The sequence below is a fragment of the Leopardus geoffroyi genome, chromosome E2, assembly GCF_018350155.1.
Source record: "Leopardus geoffroyi isolate Oge1 chromosome E2, O.geoffroyi_Oge1_pat1.0, whole genome shotgun sequence".
NCBI classification, from domain to species: Eukaryota; Metazoa; Chordata; class Mammalia; order Carnivora; family Felidae; genus Leopardus; species Leopardus geoffroyi.
The window spans coordinates 27105049-27126996 of NC_059335.1; the positions used below are offsets into that span (position 1 = coordinate 27105049).

General features: G+C 43.7%; 1 pseudogene; it reads right to left on the reverse strand.

Annotated features, from left to right (window-relative positions):
- LOC123577829 overlaps positions 1–10699 on the reverse strand; it is a 118473-nt pseudogene extending 107774 nt beyond the window's left edge.
- Positions 10700–21948: the final 11249 nt, after the last annotated feature.

Below are 21948 nucleotides of genomic sequence, written 5' to 3' on the forward strand. Positions count from 1 at the left end.
TTTACTCTAGTGTGGTAGGTTTCAGTCAAGCAGATCTGACTTGCAGGTACCAGCTGAGTGACGTGGGGCAGGTGTCTCCACATCCAGCCATCATCTGTAACATAGGTCTACTGATACAGCCCTGCCTCAGAGGGGATGAAAATTAAACTAGTCTATTCTTATCAAGTACTTAGAAAAAAATCTGGTGCCCAAACCTGTCAACATTACTTATCATATGGAAATATATGAATTCCCTAGTTTTCCAATTTTGGGACAGCTTAAAAGTCATTCCTTAAGCTTAGTTGACATGTCCAGCTTGATTGTGTAAGAGGCTTCTTGTTGGAGAGGGTTGGAGTGTGGTCAGAGGGAGGCTACAGACAAACGGTAGCCTTGCAGCCATGTAGTCAGCTCACACAGGAGACTGGGCTTCCAGAGTGTTCCTCCTGCTCCTGAGCCATGCCTGAGACTCAGGAGGCCGTGGTGGGGCTCTAACCCCACTCCCCAAACTGTGGGAGGCACCTGTGACATTTCCCAGGTGCTGCCAGGATGCCTTTGCCTTGCTGCTTCCTCCTGCCCAGCCAGCCTGAGGCTCTTTCTTCTTTTCTTTCTGTCTTTGATGATCTAAACTTTGGGGACCTGGGACGAGCTGAGTATCTGACTTCAGCCCCTACTTTGCTCTCCGTTTCGCTGTTCTTTTTTTTTAATTAAAAAAAATTTTTTTAATGTTTGTTTATTTTTGAGAGAGACAGACAGTGTGAGTGGGGGAGAGGCAGAGTGAAAAAGAGACAGAATCTGGAGCAGCCTCCAGGCTCTGAGCAAGCTATCAACACAGAGCCTGATGCAGGGCTCGAACTCACAAACTGGGAGACCATAACCTGAACTGAAGTCAGATGCTTAATCAACTGAGCCACCCAGGGTGCCCCTTAATTTTTTTTTAATCTTTACTTATTTTTGAGAGAGAGAGAGAAAGAGACAGAGTGTGAGCAGGGGAGGAACAGAGGGAGAGGAAGACACTGAATGCAAAGCAGATTCCAGGCTCTGAGCTGCCAGCACAGAGCCTGTTGTGGGGCTCGAACACACAACCGCAAGTTCATGACCTGAGCCCAAGTCAATTGCTCAACTGACTGAGCCATCTAGGTGCCCCTTAGTTTCACTGTTCTTATATGAAGTCATTCTGTTACTGATTATGACAATAATTTTTTAAATAATAATTCAATGATGTTAACAACTAGCCCATATTGAAAATGTTCAGTAATTCGGGCACCATGCTACACAGTCTGTGTGTCTTATCTCAGGCGACCCCCCCAAAAACACTGGTGATATTGTAATCCCCACTTTCCAGATGAGGAAATGGACTCAGAGAAGAAACTTGCCCCAGATCACATGTGAGATTCAAACCCAAGTCCTTTGGACTGTGTGGTAGCTCTTAGCCACTATACTTAGCTACTTGGGGTTAGAAATTTGGAGATAGTCTTGCAGTGGGGAGTGAAGTGAGAGGTCAGGGTGGATTGAGGGGAAGTCAGGTACATGTTACTTATTCTTAATTTGAGGATGCTTTGATGGGCACCAGTGACAAAGGTCCCAGGGCAGTTTTGTTGACCTAGCAGGGTCCTGTCACTAATGCTTTGCTAACTACTGAGACCCCCAGATCAAGTCAGGGCCTAGCCAGCATCCAGCAAGTCAGCCAGGCATCTGGACCTGTGGTGCTTGGGAGAAGAGACGGGACAGACAGGTCTGGGTTTAGGAGTCTGAAGCATGTACCATCTCCACCCAGGAAGAGACCCTGAAATCCAGATGGGCTGCCTCCCTCCAAGTGTGCAAACTCCCCACCCAAATTCTACAGGAAGGCATCTTTCAAGACATTTGCTCCATTTCTTTAGTTATAGACTCTGTGACCCAAGAAAAGGAAGGAACTTACCATTACTCGGCACGAGAGAGCTGAGGCCACCATTTTTTGAGTGCTTCCTATATGCAAGACCTTTGCTCTCTGTTCTCCCTCCTTCTCTCATTTAACCCCTGCCATAGTGCTAAGTGGTTTTCCCCAGAACCTGGCATCATGACATCCAGATTAGGGTGGTTCACACTGTACCTCAGTGACTCCCTAACAACTGCTGCTTAAGGGCATGGGGCTGCTCCACCCCCAGCTCAGAGGAGACCCTGCTTAACCAACATTCCTTGTCCATCAGAGGCAGCTGGCCACCCTTCCTTCCGGTGTCTACTCCAGCCACACTGGCTGGCTCCCAGGGCCTTGAACAGACCAAGATCTGTCTTTCCTCAGGAATTTCACACATATGTCCCCCTCTGGAAAGCTCTCCTCACCATGCACATCCCCCTCCTCCCGCCTTGCCTGTCCATCTCCTGCACATCCTCAGGTCTCAGCTTACATGTCTTGCTCAAATAAATTTTTTCTAACCTCTCCTCCTCAAATGGGATCATTTTGTTTCTTCATAGCACATATCCCAATTTGAGAATTTAATTTTATTTGTGGGCCTATTTGCTGAACTCCTCCCCTCTGCTGAATGATGAAGTAATGGAGGTTAGTGGAATGGCTATTTTGTCCACTATAGAACACTTCTCACCAGCATGGTGTCGGGCACAAAGCAGAGCTCACCAGACATTTGTTGAATGATGGATGGTCAGAATGGGCTGAACATGAGTCACTTAAAAATCTCCATCTCTACCACTAGTTTTTGGAGTTCAGACTTTAAATACAAAGGTTATGGAAGAAAACTGCTGAACTTTCTAAAATATTGATCAAAGTAGCTAGAAATCAAAATCAGATTTGGGGGTCTAAATGGTACATTGACTTGTAGCTGTCAAAGGCTATCAGGGATGCAGAACTTGATGCAAGAGAATGTGAGTGACAGCTCAATGAGAAACAGGCAAACTGGGGCTGCCTCCAAGTTTGAGATCATCTTCGGGGGAAAAAAGTTGTGCTTCTAAGTTGTGTTAATTGGTAGAAAAACTCAATCTGCGAACAAGATTTGAAGGGCAGGGCACACCATTTTTTTTTTGCTGGGTGAAGGGACAGTTGTGTAAGTTTGCAGGGATACAGCTACACTGGACCATCGGGAGCTGTTGGCAAGCTCCTGCACAATGGAAAGCTGTGTAGTGCAGCCATTAGCTCCGTTATGATCCTCATTTATGATTTTATTTACTTAATAATTCAGTCTTTCGTGTCATGAATTTTTGAGAGAGACATTCAATTAGGAATTATGACTGCAGTTTAGAGAAATATATCTCCTTATTGGTGAGGTGGGTGCCAACTTTCTTTTATGGGTGCACCTGGATGCATTCCAGAACATTTGGAAGAAACAAATTTTAGCACTTCTCCCTTTCTCCCTCAAAGCTTGGGAGTTGTGCCAGTTAAAAAAACCTTCCTGTGTCCTCTCAATTCTAGGTGTAGTGTTACATTGGTAGCAGGCAGAAAGGGCAGGGGTGCTCTGGTGACATCTCCCAACTAGTTCACCTGGACAGATATTTCCTAAAATCCTACCACATCCAACTTCTTCCCTGGACCACATGCAGGTGTGAAGTTTTCTCCATTTAATGAGTCTTTCTCCCAAATGACACTCTCATTCTGATGTTTGCTTCTAATACTTCCCATCTCATCAGACTCAGAGTTCATCCTAAACTTTCCCACAGGAATACTCACAACCTCCTCCAAAACCCCCAATTTTCCATCTGGAATGTGTTACATTAGTGTTCCTTGGTTATAAGTAATGGGAATGTACTCTGTCTAACAAGCAGAAAAAGAATTTGTTAGTGACACATTGTCATTGAAAAGCTGAAGACATAGGTTGAGAAGGTGAAAAAGTAAGGCACTGAGGTGGCAAGAAAGCTGGACCATCTCTCCGGTCAAGGCAAATGAGCACCAACTTTTGTATCACTCAGCTTAACATGGAAGATTGAGGGGAGAACATCTGATTGGCTAAGCTAAGAAGCCAGGGCACTTTTATTGACAGTCCCATCAGACTGTGTACAATGGGAGAGGTGGTTTCCCTCAAACAGAATAGGATGTCATTGTCTAAAGAAGAAGGAACACATCTAGGAAGGCAGGCAAAGTCAACACAAGTCTGGTAAAATTGGGAGGGATTTGGACACTAGGCCACCCAAAGAGTGGCTGGAGGAGTTGAAGCCCATTAGCCTAGAGACAAGAAGATTTGGTATTGGAATTCAGCTTTCAATTCTTGAAGAGTGCTTGAAAAAAATATTTTTTCTCCTTCCTTATAATGCTGTCATGGAGGTAGGGTTATTATCCCCATTTTATTGATGAGGAGACTAATAATCACAAAAATTGAGTAGTTTGCACAAAGTCACATTATAAGAGGGAAAAGCTGGTTCAAACCCAAATTTTTTTGACTCTCAAACCCATGCTGAATGCTTCTTTTTGACTCATTGAGGACAGGTTAAAAGGAGTGGATAGAATAGAACAATCAGGCAAAACTTGGGTAAATATCAGGGAGAACTTCTCTTGTGTTGTTATTGTTTTAAACAGTTTTCTAGCAGTGTTCTTTAGAAATAGTGATCTTACTGGGATGGATAATTGCCATTTTTGTTTATCAGTTCTATCCTTTCCTTCTTTTGGTAATCAGGGACCAGTTTTACTTTGCAGATGTCTTCAGGAATCTCCTTGCTGGGTGGGCATTTGAGTTTGTATCCCTCATGGGAGTTTACAGTAGCTAATGTTTTTAAGCACTTATTTTCCAGGCATTACTTCTGAGTTTTTTCATCAGTCAACTCATATAATACTTGCACAATTTTTATGAGATATAAACAATTTTTATTCCACTTTTACAGAGGAGGAACCTGAGACAGAACATGTCCAAAGTTACACATGCGGTACACAATAGAGCTGGAATCTGAACCAGGTAGTCTGCTTCTGAGTCTGCATTATCTCAGTTATGGTGGCACAGAACTTAAACTGACAGGTAAGCCAATCCACCCTTGTAGCCAACATTTTGGAAGAGCAGAGAGCATAAAATGGCATGTAAGCAACTAGAAGATGGAGCGGATGTTTGAGGAGAGGAGGTATGAGAGAGAAGCACAGCTTTGGACACTGGCCACCCAGTGCCAGGCCCCATGTGGCCCAGCTGTCCTCTGTTTCCTGTCCTTGGCCAGTCATATCCTTCCCAGTTCCCCATTACCTGAGCTAGTTTGAATGAACCTGTTTCTCACTCTGCTTTCCCTATTGACAACTCTTCCACAATGTACACTTCTGCCCAGGGGAGTCAACAGTGTCTTCTCCGTACTCAAGTCTAGAGCAAACCAACAAGAGGGTAGGAAACAAGGCACCTCAGGATTCCTGGAAACTCCACAAGGGAGAATCATAGAATGTTTTAAGCAACTTTGACTGTGAAACAGCTCTCAAAATATCCCCTTGGCAATGGCATTTTTGTTTGATGAAAATTTACAGGTACTTACCATGTTTTTGAAAAATCAAGGCCTTGCTTCTACCCATACCCTTGGTAGAGAAAGCAAGGTCACTAACCCCCACCTGTCTCCAGACAGAGCAAGCCCCAGACTACTTGCTGGGAGCCCAGCCAAGTGCCATCTGAGGTATTGTGGGATTGTCCATGCTGCTGTCCCAACCCAAGGCAGTTTGAGAATGTAGCCAATTGACTCCTCTCCCCAGCACACTCTGTTCAACAGAAGAAAAAGACTTTGTGTGTCTCTCATAACTTGATCCTCTGACCTGTGACATAGGATCCTTGTGGACCTGGGAGGAAGGTGGTTTCCATGACACAGAAGGTCAGAGAGAAAATATTTCTCATAGTCTGCTCCTTTGAAAGAAGGATCCAAGTTCAGCATCTCAATCTGGTGGAAGTTAAGAGGCTTGCCTGCTAGGAAGACTTACTTAGGTTTATGGTCAGTGCATTTTGGAAATGCCCATTAGTGTTGCAAACCAGTAAAGAATACAGGGGGTTGCTGGCACCTAATGGTTGCCTTTGTGCAAGAATAATCCTGTGAACTATTTGAGTGGACTAGAATGGGTTCTGTGTCTCTATGCTAAGCCCAAGAGTGCTAAAGCGATTTCTTTCCCCAGCATCTTCCCAAGGTAGATCTTTTTTTTTATGCCAGGGGCTCAGAAAGACTCCAGAGAAGCTGCCATAGAATCGCAGCTTCTGCCACAAGAAAAACAACTACCTGCCAGGCCCTGTGCCATGCTCTTACCCACACCATCTCTCTAAATCCTCAGCCCAGCCCTAAGAGGTAGAACTGTTGTTACCCTGTCTCACAGATGTGGAAAATGAGGCTCAAAAAACTTGATTTATTGCCCCAGAAGTAGAGCTGGAACTTGAGGTGGTGAGTCTAACCCCAAAGAGATGGAACCTGCCCCCAATCTTCATTTTGGAGAATTTACTTTCCTTTCCTGGCTCACTGATTCCCTTCCTCTTGGCTCTTCCGTCTGCTTGTGCTCCTAACAATCCCAGCCACACCCTGCTACATGTACCCTGAGCCACCTCCCACCTCTCTATCCCACAACCCCATTGTCACTGGGTGGCCCAAGCAAGAAACTAGAGCAAAACAGTTCAGGCCCTTGAAGACCCTCAGTTTTGTCACATCCCTTCTCTCCTGCCTGAGCCACTGACTACAGTTCCCTCTCCTCATCTGCTTTGTAACACCCCTGGATAGAATTCTGGATTCTTGACTCATCCATCCATCCATCCACTCATTCAGTTGAACAAATTTTGAGCACCTTTAATGGATCAGGCACTGTTCCATGTCTTGGAAACACAAAAACACATAGAGTCCCTGCCTTCTTTAACACAATTTTGGGTGGCAGACCATGGACAAGACTACAAATAAATGAAAAAGATAAATAAGCAAGACTATGGCAAGTGTCTTCACGGACAGTCCCAGCAGGAGGACATGGAGGAGGTAAGGGCAACTTTAGACAGCAAGACTGGGCTACATCTTTCTGTGGGATGACTTGGTTTTAGGGGGCTGAATGGACTTCTGGTGCCACACGAATGGGGCCCAAGTATGGTATGAGTTTCCTGGGTGCTTCTGCCCTGCAGATACTTCTTTCTCCCCTAGGCCTGTCAGTCAGGAATCCTTAGGAAGGGAGTTAGCAGCCAAGCTTAGTAAAACCTAGTGGAATAGGCAAGGCTGCTAATTTGCTCCATCTGTTCCTACCCCAGGATGGAGTGCTGGCTCATCCTACCCTTCCTGGGGGACCTTACTCTCTGGTTCCAGGAATTGTCCTTGGCACCTGTCTACCAGGTCTCTTGTCAATGAAGCAAAAGATTAGCCTCCAACTTCATTGTGTCACCTGTCCAAGTGAGCCTCATACCTCTCCTTCCCCCGAGATTCATCTATGTGTTTCTTTTTTTTTTTTTACTGTATATTTGTTTTTGAAAGAGAGTGAGAGAGAAAGAGCAGGGGAGGGACAGAGAGAGGGGACAGAGGATCTGCAGCAGGCTCTACACTGACAGCAGAGAGCCTAACACAGGCTTGAACACAAAAACCATGAGATCATGACCTGAGTGGAAGTCAAGACTTGGACATTTAACTGAGCCACTCATCTTTTGTTTCCAGGCCTCATTTTGTAACTGTCTCTGCTGACCTTTTACTAGGATGTATTTGTGAGCACATTTTGTTTATCCCCTGGGGCCCTGGGATCCAAAGGGATTTGGGGGTGGCTCTGTCACAGAGGGAAGTTCTCTGGGGTTCTTGTTGCTTTTACCTTTTTTGGAAACCTGTGAAATAATAAGAAATGAATACAGGCATACTTTGGAGATATTGTGGGTTCAGTTCCAGACACCACAATAAAGTAAATATCACAATAAAGTAAGCCAAATGAATTTTTTGGTTTCCCAGTTCACATAAAAGTTACATTTACACTATATAGTAGCCTATTAAGTGTGCAATAGCATTATGTTTAAAATAACAATATATATTCTTGAATTCAAGAATACTTTATATAAAGCACTTATATAACTCAACACCAAAAAATCAATCTGATTAAAAAAATGGGCAAAGGATATGAATAGACATTTTTCCAAAGAAGGCATGCAGATGGCCAACAGACACATGAGAAGATGCTCAACATCACTAATCACCACGGAAATGATCATAAAACCACAATGACATATCACCTTACACCTGTCAGAATGGCTAAACTGAAAGAGACAAGAAATAAAAAGTGTTGACAAGAATGTAGAGAAAAAGGAACACTTGTGCTCTATTGGTGAGAATGTAAATTGGTGAAATCACTGGGGAGAACAGTATGGAGGTTGGTCAATAATAAAAATTAGAAATACTATATGATCCAAAAATTTCACTACTGGGTATTTACCCAAAGAAAATGAAAACACTTTCAGCAAGTTGTAATTATTTTTCTGGTAGATTTTGCCTCGGTGTTGATGGCTGCTGACTGATCAGGGTGGTGGCTACTGAAGGTTGAGGTGACTGTGATAACTTCTTAAAAGAAGACAAGAATGAAGTTTGCCACATTGTTTAACTCTTCCTTTCACACATGATTTCTCTGTAACCTGTGATGCTGATTGGTAGCATTTTACCCACGGTAGAACTTCTTTCAGAGTTGGAGTCAATTCTCTCAAACTCTGGTGCTGCTTTATCAACTAAGTTTATGTAGTATTCTGAATCCTCTGTTGTCATTTCAACAATCAATATTCACAGGATTTTTGCCAGGAGTAGATGCTATCTCAAGAAACCACTTTCTTGCTCATTTAAGAAGCAACTCCTCGGGGCGCCTGGGTGGTGCAGTCGGTTAAGCGTCCGACTTCAGCCAGGTCATGATCTCGCGGTCCGTGAGTTCGAGCCCCGCGTCGGGCTCTGGGCTGATGGCTCAGAGCCTGGAGCCTGTTTCCGATTCTGTGCCCTCTCTCTCTGCCCCTCCCCCGTTCATGCTCTGTCTCTCTCTGTCCCAAAAATAAATAAACGTTGAAAAAAAAAAAAAAGAAGCAACTCCTCATCCATTAAAGATTGATCATGAAATTTCAGTGATTCGGTCCCACCTCTGAACTCCACTTCTTTTTTTCTTTAATGTTTATTTATTCTTGAGAAAGAGAGAGAGAAAGAGAGACAGAGTGTGAGTGGGTGAGGGTCAGAGAGAGAGAGAGGGAGACACAGAATCCAAAGCAGGCTCCAGGCTCTGAGCTGTCAGCACAGAGCCGAAGTCAGACGCTTAACCGACTGAGCCACCCAGGTGACCCTGAGCTCCACTTCTGATTCTAGTTCTCTCGCTGTTTCCACCACATCTGCAGATACTTCCTCCCCTGAAGTCTTGAACCCCTCAAAGTTATCTGTGAGGGTTGGAATCAACTGCTTCCAAACACCTGTTAGTGTTGATATTTTGACCTCTTCCCATGAATCATGAATGCTCTTGATGGCATTTAGAATGGTGAATCTTTTCCAGAAGGTTTTCAACATACTTTGCCCAGACCCATCAGAGGAATCACTATCTATGGCATCTATAGCCTTAAGAAATGTATTTCTTTTTTTTAAACATTTATTTATTATTGAGAGACAGAGAGACACAAAGTATGAGCAAGGGAGGGACAGAGAGAGTAGGAGAGACACAGAATCTGAAGCAGGCACCAGGCTCTGAGCTGCCAGCAGAGAACCCGATGCGGGGCTCGAACTCACAAACCATGAGATCATGACCTGAGCTGAAGTTGGACGCTTGACTGAGCCACCCAGGTGCCCCTGTATTCCTTAAATAATAAGGCTTGGAAGTTGAAATTACTCTTTGATCCATGGGCTGCAGAATGGATGTTGTGTTAGCAGACATGAAAACAACATTAATTTCATCGTCCGTCTCCACCAAAGCTCTTGGATGACCAGATGCATGGTCAAAGAGCAGTTATATTTGAAAAGGAATCCTTTTTTCTGAGCATCAGTTCTCAACAGAGGGCTTAAAATATTCAGTAAACCATGTTGTAAACAGATGTGCTGTCATCCAGGCTTTATTGCTCCATTTATACAGTACAGGCAGAGTAGATTCAGCATAATTCTTAAGGGCCCTAGGAATTTTGAAATGATAAATGAGCACTGACTTCAACTTATAGTCACCAGCTGCATTATCTTCTAACAAGAGAGTCAGCCTGTCCTTGAAGCTTTAAAGCCAGGCATTGACTTATCCTCTCTAGCTATGAAAGTTCTAGATGGCATCTTCTTCCAATAGAAGGCTGTTTTGTCTACATTGAAAACCTGTTGTTTACTGTACCCACATTCATTAATTATCTTAGATCTTCTGGACAACTTGCTGCAGCTTCTATATTAGCACTTGCTGCTTCACCTTGTCCTTTGATATTATGGAGACGGACTCTTTCCTTAAACCATATGAACCAGCCTCTGCTAGCTTCTAACATTTCTTTTGCAGCTTCCTCACCTCTCTCAGCCTTCACAGAATTGAAGAGAGTCAGGGTTTTGCTCTGGATTAGGCTTTGGCTTCAGGGAATGTTGTAACTTATTTGATCTTCTATCCAGACCAAGAAAACTTACCTCATATCAGCAATACAGCTGTTTCTCTTTCTGATCATTCATGCGTCCACTGGGGTAGCACTTTTCATTTCCTCCAAGAACTTTTCTTTTGCATTCATTTACAATTTGGTTAACTGGACAAGAGGCCCAGGTTTCAGCCTGTCTTGGCTTTAGACACACCTCCCTCACTAAGCTTAATCATTTTTAATTTTAGACTTAAAGTGAGAGACATGTGACTTTTCCTTTCATTTGAACACTTAGATGCCATTGTAGGGTTATTAAATTGGCCTAATTTCAATGATATTGTGTTTGGGAACAGGGAGCCCCAGGGACAGGGAGAGATACAGGAATGGTCAGCTGGTAGATCAGTCAGAACACACACAAAATTCATTGCTTAAATTCATGGTCTTACATGGTTGCCCCAAAACAATTACAATAGTAACATCAAAGATCACTGACCACAGATCACCATAGCAAATATAATAACAATAAAAACGTTTGGAATATTGTGACAATTACCAAAATGTGACACAGAAACATTAGGTGAGCAAATGCTGTTGGAAAAATGGTGCTGATAGACTTGCACAATGCCACAAAGCTTCCATTAGTAAAAAATGCAGTATTTCCAAAGAGCGATAAAGTGAGGCCAATAAAATGAGATATGTGTATATATTGGCCTCTGTCCCCAGTTTCTGACACAGGACTCCTAAACCCTTGCAAAGAGAGATGTTAGGAAAATCTTTTGTTCTTACATTTAGTCTTTGGCTCCAGTTCCTGACACAGAGCTCCTAAATCCCTTGGAACTTCCTGAGTGATAAGAGTGTCATTTGTTCTAATAGGTGACTCTTGTTGAACTCCTGGATGTAAGGGGTCAGAGGTAAGCCATGATTAGAAGCTTGAAATGTTCAATCTTCCCCCACACACCCCATGCCCAATTCTCCAGTGAGGACAGAGGAAAGGAGGGCTGGAAACAGAGTTAATGATCAATCATGCCTACATGTTGAAGACTCCATAAAAATCCCAACAGTATGGGGTTCAGAGAGCTCATGTGTTGGTGAACCATTTTCCTGCCTGGAGGGTGATATACCTCAACTCTACAGAAATGAAAGCTCCCATGCTCAGGACCCTCCTAGACTTTGCCCTATGTATCTCTTCATCTGGCTGTTCAGCTATGTCCTTTATCATATCCTTTGTTATATTATAAACTGGCAAATGTGTTTCCTTGAGTTCTGTGAGTTGTTCTAGTAAATAATTGAATCCAAGGTGAGGGGGCTGGTTTATGGGACTTCGAATTAGTAGCCAAATTGGACAGAAGTTGTGGGTAATCTAGGGACATACCTAGATCATTTGCATCTGAAGTCAGGGGCATCCTTGTGGGACTGAATCCTTAGCCCGTAGGGTCTGCTCTGCACCAACTTCAGTTAATGTCTGAATTGAATTGAATTGAATTGTAGGACACTCAGCTGGTGACAATTGCTTAGTGGGGGACCCCCCACCCCCACCCCGCACCGCCAACTGGTGACCAGAAGTGTCAGAAATGAAGTGTTCTGTATGAGTAGTAAAGGCGAGACACAGGGGAGAAATGAATTCTCCTTTACAGAAACTTCCCCACCTTCCACAAAATGTTCTTCACTCTGTGGGTCCAAGTTAATGGATGCTGCAGCCTCCCATCCCTCCAACCCCATTCCAGTTAGGACAATCAGACTGATGTTGCCCAGTAAGATTGTACTCAGGGGTTTGAATGTGTGAAACCATGAGCTAAAAACATCGATTTATCTGCAAAAGCCCAAACTGTAACCAACCAAGTCAGATTTTTTTTCTCTTTATAGATTTATGTACTGTGCCAAGGTAATTTTATTCTTTCTAACATCAGGAAAAGACCCTAATACCCATTGAGCCAGTTTGAACTTAAAATGAACTTAAAATTGTCTGAGGCTTTTGGATCAGATTCTCAAAATACTCTCTGAAATGAATCCAAACAACCACTGCCGCTGGGCTGCCCAGACTGGTTTACTAGCGTCACTGCTGATCCTGTGCCCTTTGCCTGCTGCCTGTGCATTTTGCAAGTGTTGCTTTGCAAGGCTTTCCAAGGAACAGTGAGGGGCTGGATCATCATAGCACCAATCCTAAGCTGGTCTGCACTGGAGAATGTCATAGGTCGAGACCCTTGGACACCCTATGCCACCTTCTTCATGTTACAGTTGGGGCCAGGAGGTCCAGAGAAGTCAGGGCCATCCTGTCTTCTGTACCTCAGACTGGTGCATTTGTTGGGTCCTCTTCCATCCCAGTGGTTCTCAACCTCAGCTACACATCAGAATCATCCAGAAGCAAAGAACCCTTCTGACCAGAGAGGATATTTGTTGCCCCAGCCCAACCCAGAAGAGGCTACACCTCCCACCGAACCCGGTCAAGCCAAGAGCTGGGTGTGAGGTGGGCTCAGCAGGTCTGTTAAGCCCAGAACTGCACATGGTGAACCTGGGCTGCCTCCAGTTCCTCCCATCCCAAATACCAATTCCATTTCCCCAACTATAACATGAAGGTCTTGGTCTAAGTTATTGTAGCAGCTGCACAGTTTTTGATTACTAGAAAAGCCAGTAATTTTACTGGAAAGGCCAGTAAAGTTATGTGAGTTCATGTCCCTCAACTGTCTTATTCCTTTGGCATCTCCAGTGCCTACACAGTATCTGGCACATAGTGGCACACAATAAATATTTGTGGAAGAGTAAATGAGTGAGTGAATGAATGAATGAATGAATGAGTACACAATACATACATAAGAACAACAATTCCCCAGACATAAGCTGGACTAGATTCTCCTCCCTGCTTTGTAGGTTCTTATATAGATATGAATTTGTGTATTTAGGAAGGAGCTGGTGTAATACTGCTTAAAGTCAGATTCTGATTCGACTATATTCTAACCATTTGATCTTGTAGGTTATTTCGCTTGCCTGAGTTTCAGTTTCTGTATGTGTAAAATGGGAAAATAGTCCCTATATCACAGTGTGTGAAAAACCCTTGGCACAGTGCCTGACACATGGCAGACACTCACATGTTAGCTATTGTCAGTATTAATAGGAAGCTTTGTTTCCATGTATGCCTATCTATACCTGTATCTACTTTTATACTCACTTAACAGCCATAAAGTTCAGGTTTAAATAATTATTGTGTTTATCCTACAAATACTACTGACTGTCTTTGGCCCCCTTTATAGCTCTGACTCTTTGCCCAGCTTATTTTCAACTCTTAAAGAGTTACAGTCCATGTGTTAAGTGTTACATTTACACTTTCTTCTTGGTTACCAGAGTTACAGCTTATCAACACAGTTTAAATTCTCCACGCCTGTTTTCTATCACTTGTCTCCTGGAACCATCCACTTGGCAAAGCTCTTGGTTCCTTCTCAGTATTTTTTTTTCCCAGTCACCTGATATTATGCCTGTCTCTTCTACTGTTTTTTTTTTTTTTTTTCTCCTCAGCTTCTCCTCCTTCTTTGGCAGGGATAGCAAATGGTTTTCATTGCTTGTGCCAGCTCAGATAGCCTGGAGAGCTACATTGAGGCTTCTAAGGCCATGTCTGGGGCTGGTGGGGCAGAGCATCATGATTGATTGGCAATGCCTGCCACTGACGTGAGAGAGGAAGGTAGGGCTATGTGTGGTAGCCATTTGCCATTCTTATTTGGGCAAAGGAAACACTGTGACATCTTTTTGCAGCTTTACTATAAATCTTCAAACAAAATCAAACGTAGGCTAAAACACAAAGTTAAATCATCTAATACAGTATACCACAATTTGGCCAGGTGGTAAAAAATGATTTCTTCTCACTCTCTCTCTTAGCCAGAGGGAACATCTATATCCCCCTGTCTTTGGGGAACTGGGAGGCCTTGGTAAAAATGTTCTTCCTTCTCTCTAGAAAGCACAGGCTACAATAGATTACTTCAGAAGTAATATTAAATTTGCTGAGTAAACTCTGAGATCTGTTTGGTTAAAAGGAGAGCTAGGCTTTCTAAGAGATTGTAAGTGAGGGCTATGTGGTAGGGAAGGTTTCACTGGCCTAGGACCAATCCTGAGTGACGTGCTTTCTTACCTCCTCACAGGCCTGAATAAAGTCACCTAGATTTGTCTCCATACTTCAAGAAGAGGAGGTATCCAGGGAGGGGCTAACTTGTGAGCAGAGGGCTTAGAAGCATCCATGACTGGTACTGGGTCCTTCTGATGAGACATGGATAAAGCCCCCACCTGGCTCTGTATACCCTGCCCCACTGTGGACCCATGACCAAGTCTTAAGATTCCCTCCTTGGCACCTTTTGGGATGAGCACTGGGTGTTGTTTGGAAACCAATTTGACAATAAACTTCATATATTGAAAAAATAAAAAAATAAAAAAATGAAGATTCCCTCCTTGCTCAGAAACCTCTCCTTTGTGAGAAGACATAAAGCCAGCATGGCCACTGACCCCATCTGTCTGACCATTCTTCTTTTGGCTACTACCCTGGGCTCTCCTGTCAACAGTGACTACCTTGTTTGTGACCGCAGCAGCAGCATCCTTTATAGCCTGCAAGGCCTTGGGCAAACTTCCCAACTGCTCTGTATCTCGGTGTCCTCATCTATAAGATGGCGATTACACTAAGAGCATCTACTTTGTAGGGCTGTTTTAAAGGTTAGAGGGGTTAACACATGTGAAGCTGTTAGAACAGTATTTGGCACATGATAAATGCTTCCAATGTTAACTATTATTATCATTAGAAGTGCCTTTCCTTTTGTCCTATGTGACCCTAACCACACTATGAGGTCAACTGGGCCTCCAGGGTTAGAGTCCTCTTCATAGGAGGCAACAGAAGTTCTGGAGGGGGAGGGTCTTTGTCCTAGAGCACCCTGTAGGTCCAGGTGCTGAGTCAGAGCCCAGTTCTTTTGAGTCCATTTCTGGAACTCTGGGTGAGGCCACCTGTGATTTTTAGGACTGACCCCAGACCACACTGGTGACTGATTCTGTTTTCCTTTGAATTTTTCACATACAAAGGATTCTATAAACAATCTGAGATTTTGATTATGTCAAAGTCAGAATGGACTATGTCACTCCATTTATAAATGTAGACATGTTGAGTATACACCTTGGTGTGACTATTAATTCGCATCCTTAAGAAAGAGAATGGGTGAAGACATTTCTTCTTTTATGCCTGTCACAGAACTGCTGCTGTTATTGGCTCTGAGACCATTCTAATTCCTTTGCACCATTGCCCAGTTTTCCTGTTGCAGAACCCCATCTATTATGGGGCAAGGGGTAGGGCTTTTATTTTTATTTATTTTTTTTTTAATTTTTTTTTCAACGTTTATTAATTTTTTGGGGGACAGAGAGAGACAGAGCATGAACGGGGGAGGGGCAGAGAGAGAGGGAGACACAGAATCGGAAACAGGCTCCAGGCTCTGAGCCATCAGCCCAGAGCCCGACGCGGGGCTCAAACTCACGGACCGCGAGATCATGACCTGGCTGAAGTCGGACGCTTAACCGACTGCGCCACCCAGGCGCCCCAGGGGGTAGGGCTTTTAATCCTCCTTGTTTCCAAGGAGAGGGGCTTCCACCACAGTAACTCTCTTGGCCTCCCCCTTATTCTTCATCCCTCCCCTGAGAGAGGGAGAGACTTACCTGTTTGGTACATTGAGGGAAGGGCACCCCCACTTCTCTCTCAGGGAATACATAGCTCTTTCTCTTCTAAGCTATGATTCTATAAGCTTAGGTGTCCATGATTCTTAGGACACCAAGGGTGGACACTTGCAGTTATCCAGTTCTGCCTGTGATAGGCTGGCTCTTTCTGGGATTTTAGTATTTAGAAGCCTGTTGTTGAACACTGAAGCAACATTCCATGTGCCTAGTTTTACCAGTAATAATTGTGATGTTTTGAGCTCTGTCTGCCTGACCCTGAATCCATCTCTCAAGTGTTCTGAACTCAGGCAGAGAAAAGAAGGAGTGTTGTTTATTAGGTCCCCTCCACTCCCCAAAACCTCTCAAACTCTCAGTCCTACTTCCCAAGCCTGAACTGCCATGTGCTGCTGGTGGTCAGTGAGCATATTCCCTATCCCTTTGGTCACACTGACTGGTTCAGGATGGGCACATGATCCAAGCTGACCCAATAAGATTCGTGGATAGTTGTGATTTCCACTGGAGTTATTTAGAGGAGCATATAAACCAAGACTCATTGAGTGAGTTTTTTTCCCATCACAGAAGAGCCTGCCTGAATAGAATTGAAACCAAAGTAAGCAGAGTTGGAAGATGGAAGGGGACAGAGACCAAATGACAGTGACCATAAATCTCCTCCCCTGCTTGAGCCAACATGAGCTGATCTTTGTCACTTGCAACCAGACAACCTTGGTTATGCAATACTTCCCTCTCTACCAGTTTGGCAGAAAAGCCCTTGAACTTGCTGATGGGACCCCCATCACACCCTGCTCCTGATATTGTCTATATTTACCATACACATCAAGTTCCACGGATACTTCTATGGCCCTAGATGTCCTACAGGGACAAGTTTGAACCCTATCTGTTAAGTGGATTCAGTGTACTTTCATGTAATAATCGCAAAACTTAATGCAAATGTGGCCCCTTCAGCATATTTTACACGATTCTGGAGCCACTTATCATTTCTATTATTCTCTCAAAACACATCAGAAAGGTGCCTCACCACTCCCCTTGACCCATCACTAAACCTCACTGTGGGCCAGAGAAGAGAGGGCAGTGTCAGTCTGGCCCCGACTGTCATCATCTTCTGGGTTTTCTTTTTTTCTTTTTAAAGAAAACAGTCATGTCAGATACATGGCAAGTATAAACTCAAGGATATGATGGAGGGAAGTCTTCACATTTGTTTGGCCGTGGTGTGGTTTCTGAAGGGGCCTCCTGAGATGGGTATTAACCTGGTCTTGCAGATGAGAAACTGAGGCTCAGAGCTGTGTCATAACTTGTGCAGCACTCAGGACTGCCCAGCTCCAAAGCCCAGGCTCTTGGCCATAGTGCCGCCTTCTGGGCACAGATTCTTGGTGCCCAGTGGGCAGAGAATACTTCCATCCTCCCAAGCTCTGGGGTCCATTTCTCCATAGGTCATGCCAGCAAGGAGTGAGTTCTCCATCTTCTGAACCTTGAGCATTCCCTGCCTTTATTGCTTCTTTGGTCTTAGCCTATACGGATTTGTAGTGAAGCACTTTTCTTCACCTTACCACCCAAAAGGTTGTGATAATATCACTAAGAAGGCTCAAATTGGTGGGAGTGAAATCAGAACAGACTCAGTGCCAGTACTAAGCAGGACTCATGCAGTTCACAAAGGTGACAAGGGCTTTTACGACTGGTGATGCATATGCATATGGTACCTGCTGGGTCTGAAGCCTCTCACCATCGCATACTCTATTTGGGACTGTGAAATGACAACAGTTTTTTGGTGTGGGGAGCCATTTGGCACTATACACCAAACTTGAACATACATACATGGCATATTTGCTAAGGCTGCCATAATAAAGTACCAACAACTGGGTGGTTTAAACAACAGAAGTTTATTGTCTTACCTGTCTGGAGGTTGAAAGCGCAAGATCAGGGTGTTGGCAGAATTTGCTTCTTCTGAAGATTGTGAGAGGGAATCTGCTCCGTGCCTCTCTCCTAGCCTCTTGTGGTGTGCAGGCAATCTTTGGCTTTGTGTGGCTTGCAGAGATACCAGCCCAATCTCTGACATCATCTTCACATGGCATAAGCCCTGTGGGCTTGTCTCTATGTCCCAATTTCCCCTTTATAAGGAATATCAGCCCCATTGGATTAGGCCCCACCCTAATGACCTCATTTAACTCCTTACACTCTCAATGACCCCATTTCCAAATAAATTCACATTTTGAGGTACTGAGGGTTAGGACTACAACATAAGAAACTGGGGTGTGGGACATATTTCAATCTGTAGCACCTAGAAATTTCACTTTTAGGAAGCCACCCTGCCAATCTACTTGCATGCATTCACAAACAGGTATTTTATAAGATGGTTTGGTAAAAGCAATATTGGAATGCGCTGCATTGAAGAAGGAGGTAGATCTATATATGCTACTGTGAACTGATTTCCAAGGTATATTATTAAATAAAGAAGCATCTTATAAAAGGCAGTGTGCTCATAAAACAGAACATAACTCTGATTTTTGTAGATGTCTATAGAGATGATCAGAAGGATGCATGATCCAAACTGTTAACAGTGGTAAGCTCTGGGGAGAAGAGAGGGAGTAAGGGTGGACAAAGGGCCATCTGGGGTTTCCTGGCACACTTGTGATCATTTGAAGCTTTTATAATGAGAATGCACTCATATATTACTTGAGTAATACACATAAAATTTGTTTCCTTTCCATACCCAGTGGTGAGACTGCACCCAAAGAATGCACTTCTTAAACCACATGGTCCCCAGAGGGTCTCCATGGCTCCATGGAGAAAGCAGTTCTCAGAGCCTGAGCAGGATCGAGTCATTCTCTGCCTACTGGGCACTGACAATCTGTGCCTGGAGGGCTGGGCAGCAGTATGGCCAAGAGCCTGGGCTTGGAGTTGGGCAGTTGTGAGTGCTGCACAATTATGACACAGCTCTAAGTCTTGGTTTCCCATCTGCAAGACCAGGTTAACACCCATCTCAAGGGGTCGCTTCTGAGGCCACACCCTGGCCAGTTGCTTATGTTAGTATTAGCTCACATTTCACTTATGGGCCAGAAAATATGCCTAAAATTTACCTGAAGCCCAGACCTCTGGCATTCCAAGCAGGCATTTGTGAACTCTTCAAGAAAAAGCAAGGCTCTTGAGTTTTGGGCCCTAAGAAATGTGTATAATTTAGTAGGTGAGGAGAAGGGACTATAGGACTCTGACAGTGGCAGAAAACTCCTCCCACCTCCCCACATAGTCCTCTGCCTTCACTATATTTAAAATTATTTTGCTCAGACTAAGTCTTCACTTATTTTCTCATTTTTTCTTTTTTACTATTTATGTATGTATATACAGTTGACCCTTGAACAACTGGCCTTGAACTGCATGAGTCCACTTATATACGGACTTTTTTTTTTTTTATAAATACAGGACAGTACTGTAAATGTATTTTACCTTCCTTATGATTATTTAAATAACATTTTCTTTTCTCTATCTTACATTTTTATAAGAATATGATGTATAAAACATGTAACATCCAAAATATGTGTTAATTGACTGTTTATGTTATCAGTAAGGCTTTTGGTGAACAATAGGTTCTTAGTAGTTAAGTTTTGGGGATTCAAAATTATACACAGATTTTGATTGTGCAGGAGGTCAGAGCTCTTAACTCTTACATTGTTCAGGGGTTAACTGTACATGTATGTAATTTTTATATTAATAGGAAAGGTATGTGCATATACATTAATCTCTCTCTGTGTGTGTGTGTGTGTATTGTGAAAAGTGGGGAGGGGTTAGAAAGAGAGCGGTGGGGGGAGAGAGGATTTCTAATTTCTATTCATCTCAGATTTGTTAAGGAATGAAGAAATGGGATCAAAACTAATTAACTAGAGATTCCGATTCCACAAGATGTGTCACAAATATCCCTCATAAATGACCAGCTTTCAAAAAGATGGAGTCCAATAAAATTCCCTTAAAATGAACATTATTCAAATAGCCCTCTAATGTCTCTTTCAGGATTCAGAAAGACCTTCAAGGCCTCAGTGTCTCAAGGTCACTGTTAAAACATCTGCGAGCAGTGAAAACAGGTTGGTTATTTGAGTGTTCTGAGTGTTTGGATCTGGATAAAAAGGAGCTGATATTTCTATCTTATTCATTCAGTGATCTGGTGGGTTACAGCTCTGTCTGCTCCCTGTGTAATTAATTGTAGGGCTTAGCTAATGCCTCCTAAATTAATGCAATTATCAGTGTCTCCGAATAACCACCTTCATGCACTGCTATCAAAACACACTGTTGATGGATCTGCAGCCAAAGCAGGGACGCTCTGAGACTGGAGTTAGGATTGATTTTAATTAACTTGTTTCTCATATTACAAAGGTGAGAAAAATACCGATTCTCAGTAGCTCCAGATTAAAAGAATGGAAGAGGGGGTGTGCAGATGGGCAGAGAGACTTGTGAAGATAATAGCTACAAGGTATTTTTGTTCCAAAGCCTCTATGTCTATGTGCTGTGTTTTATTACTACAGTTGGCTGGGGCCCAGCCCAGAACCCGTTAGCCTACTCTCTGCTTCTCATCCCGGGACTTGAGTCTAAAGAGCCCCTGACTTAATTTGCTTTGGACTGAAATGTGGTGCATTCTTGGGAGCAGCGCAACCTTTCCTCTCTTTGCCCCTTCCACCCTGATATTTCATTAAATATTTCATTAAATGTAGAGCTCCAGAACAAAAATCAGGTGAAAGAAAAAGCTTTTTTATGTTTGAATTTGTTTTACACTATAGCTTCACTTTTAAAGGCTCATGTTTCCAGGAACACAGCCCAGTCTCTTGGTGTGGATGGAGGTGCTTCTCCTCTGGGTAGACACTTCGAAAGGGGTATCCATTCTTGGGGCTGGGTCATGAAGCACCATCATTGTGGCACGCTGTATTCCAATGTGGTTTGCTGGATGTTGGGCTGCAAGATGGTCACTGGAAAAGGGAAAGGTCAAGGTTTGGAAAATACTGTATGTCCCAGAATACCTCCCTCCTTAAACTACCCTAATGTCCTACGTACCATAACATATCAAAGGCTCTGAGAAATCCTGCACCAAGCAAGCATGTTTAACCTTGTCCAACCCCAGGGCTACCCATGATGATTGGCCACAGACCTCTTCACTTGGACTTCATCCCTATTAGCATTGGGCAGAAGTAGTGTTAGGTAGAACTCAGATGAGTCACATTTCCTGCTGGGGGATGCACCTGAGATCAGGGCCTTACCTGAAGACCTCATCTCTGTCACTACTTACTGTGTAACCTTGGCAAGTTCCTTCATCTCTCTGGGCCTCAGGCTTCTCTTGTGCATGAAGAGGTTCTGCTCTTGGATTCTATGCCTCTGTTGGGACTGCAGACAAGTCAACTCAGTTAAAAACCAGAGGACATAAGGGGACAAAGAATTAGGGGAAGAGAATGATTGAAGGAAAGAAGACATAGAAAAGAAAGGGACCTGGCTTCATAGAAAAAACATGCTGAAGAAGGCTGTTTTCTTTGCAACCGGTTAGGGTTAGCAGTAAAGAATCTAAGATCCCCTCTTCTAACAGCCTCTGGTGCTATAGGGAAGGGGGCAGACTGACCATCCTCCATGTCTGCAATGCCAACATAGCTTCTAGAAAGCTCCTCCACTACCAAGAGCTGCTAGTTTTTTAGCAACATTTCTGCTGCCACCCACCATCCCCACCTCCAGCATCTGTCAGTGGCTGTCATCTGGTCAGGACACAGCGAGGAGGAAACACAATGTAGCCCAGTGGGAGGGACCCCTGGCCCCATTCTTGTAGCTTGAGGCTGCTCCTCTTCCAGGAGAATGCCACTGTCACTGCAGTGGAAAAGTCCTACCCCAGAGGTCAGCCAACTTG